This window comes from Sinocyclocheilus rhinocerous, unplaced genomic scaffold, assembly GCF_001515625.1.
Source record: "Sinocyclocheilus rhinocerous isolate Xijiao unplaced genomic scaffold, SAMN03320098_v1.1 scaffold2765, whole genome shotgun sequence".
Lineage (NCBI taxonomy): Eukaryota > Metazoa > Chordata > Actinopteri > Cypriniformes > Cyprinidae > Sinocyclocheilus > Sinocyclocheilus rhinocerous.
Window position 1 is genome coordinate 105,548 of NW_015653018.1, and position 2,661 is coordinate 108,208.

Genomic DNA, 2,661 nt, shown 5'->3' on the forward strand with positions numbered 1-2,661 from the left:
GTTTATTCAAAATAGAAATGTTGTGTTACAATATACGCTACCATTCAAAAGTTTGGGGTCAGTATATTTTTTCTTTTTAAAGAAATTAATACTTTTATTCAGCAAGGATGTGTTAAACGGATAAAAGGTGATAGTAAAGACCTATATTGTTAAAAAAAAGATTTCTGTTTTAAATAAATGCTGTTCTTTTTAACTTTTTATTCATCAAAGAATCATAGAAAAAAAGTATCACAGGTTCCAAAAAAATATTAAGCAGCACGACAGTTTCAAAACTGATAATAAATCAGCATATTAGAATGATTTCTGAAGGATTATGTGACACTGAAGACTGCAGTAATGGCTGATGAAAATTCAGTGCTACATCACAGAAATAAATGATATTTTAAAGTATATTAAAATAGGAAACAAATATTAGAAATTGCAATAATATTTAACAATTTAACTTTTTTTTTCTGTATTTTTGATCAAATAAATACAGCATTGAAGAGCATTAGAGACTCCATTAAAAACTTAAAAAATCTTACTGGTCCCAAACATTTGAACAGCAGTGTCTATGTATGTAGATGGATAATATTTTTACTTTAAATATTACCTTTAAAGTTTATGTGTATTATTAACACCAGAACTTTGGTTTCAGTGCTTTCAATGTTTTTTTGTTTTGTTTGTTTTTTTCCAGTTCTTCTATTTTAAAGAAATCTCTAGGTCTTTTTCTAGATCATTTTAGCGAACACTTCATTGCTATTCTTTTTGCTGCCCTGTTGGAACTGCAGTTTTTGTTCTGGAAATGTGAGTCTAGATCAGATTTACAGCCCAATCCACAACGTGGACTTGCATGTTTTTGGTTGTGACGTTTTCTTGCCACTAGAGGAAGCAGTTTTGACTTAACCATACAGTTAGCAGAAGGTTCAAGTAACCCGGTTAAGTTTGCTTGAGCCATAGGTTGTGTTTGGAGCAGTAGTTGTGTTCAGTTATTTGTTTGTTTGCTTACAGTATTTACTTGTTTATCAGCAATGAACTATGATTTCCAGTGCAGTTTGTTTTCTACTTACTTTAATCATTCACAGAATGGTGTTTCAGTATTCAGTGCCGATGAAGTCTGTCACTGATGCCAACTTCTGTCATTTCAGTAAGTAGTAACTCTTATTTATACTACCAAAGTCTCTTTCCGTGTCCTTCTCTTCCCCTTCTCTGTCTTACGGACCACATTAACTTCTTGGCCTCAGTCCAGGAGAGTGTTAAAGGAATATCTGGGTTATTTTAACTTGATGTCTATGGACCGCGTCTGTGGTGTTCCGTCATTTACTATGGACTGTCATTTATAATTTTGGCAGATGCTTAATGCATAAAAATCAAATCCAAAGTGCTTACATTGCATTCAACCTATACATTTGATCAGTACATGCATTCCCTGGAAATCGATCCCACGGCCTTGGTGTTGCTAGCGCTAAGGTGAATGACAATGCATTTACATGAATCCACCTAGAATAGCCTTGAAAGACCAATTTAAATAACATTCAATGAATAGTTTTGAATAATTTTTATCTTGTTGATTATTTTCAGGCCTTAGAAATTTGTGTATTGAAAACAATACAGTTAGCTTTATAGGGTTAAGTAACTTTCTGCTGACTAGTCTTCCTTTAAAGACCAAATGTAAATAATTAATTTATAATTAAATATGAAATGCTGATTATTAATATATTTTCATTCTGTTCGACACCAAAGTGACCGGTTGCAAAAGTTTAATGCATATTAAATTATTAGCTTAACAACATGTAAAAGTCAAACTCTATAATAATGTAAGTGGAGTATCTTATGCACATCAGCTGAAGAGAATTTATTTGTATGATGCTCAGAGTTGCTGTCTATGTAGAGTGTTCTAAATCACTTATTAGGTTACGTCAGGATGCTTAAGTAGGCAGCAGACAGTAGGGCAGTTCGCTAGGTGTTGGAACAGAGCCTTACAGTCAGTGTAATGAGCGTTTTAATGGGCTGTCACACATGTGCAAGCACTAAAAATGTGATTCACCAGAAGTCTTACACTTTTCCAGAGAACCACTAATGAGGATTTATACTACAGAAATTTCATGGTCTCTCGGTTTCTCTATTGTACCTCTGAGTTTTCTGTGCAACAATTTTTTTAATTATCTCGGGCCATAGAGAATAGTCTCTGGAGTGATGCCGATCACATAACAGCTGAACAGCATGCCGTGTGTGTGTGTGTGTGTGAACACTCCAGAGTTAATGATGCATCGCGTCTGCAGGCGACACAGGCTGAAAGTAGAAACATTTCACAAATGCCTACTGATTAAAGCAATAAGCCAACAGAGGCTGTTACAATGATTTTACCACGTTTAAGGAGTTACAAAGGCAGCAACGACAATATGAATTCTGTTTATTGGTATAGTCCATATGTTGATGTCTTTCACAAACCGTTAAACTTCTGTAATGTGGTTTAATTGACAGTGAAACTTGATATCCATTGAGACAAATAAATAGTACAGAAGTTGTCCTTATTTTAACCTGAATTATTAGCAAACATACAGTATTTTTTGTATATAATTTTATTATATCATATTTGCATTTTTATATATTTACATATTTATTCTTCTCTTATATTTCTCATATATATATATAAAAAAAAATTTTTGAAACATTTTTTTA

The 2,661-nt window shown here is 32.8% G+C and overlaps 1 long non-coding RNA gene across 1 annotated transcript in view; it reads right to left on the bottom strand.

Annotated features, from left to right (window-relative positions):
- The window catches only part of LOC107715544 (uncharacterized), a 16,367-nt gene that overhangs the window by 7,669 nt on the left and 6,037 nt on the right, over positions 1 to 2,661 (bottom strand). Inside the window, exon 2 of the long non-coding RNA XR_001637102.1 lies at positions 1,211 to 1,218. This is a non-coding gene — a long non-coding RNA (uncharacterized LOC107715544). The remainder of the gene's footprint in view (positions 1 to 1,210; positions 1,219 to 2,661) is intronic.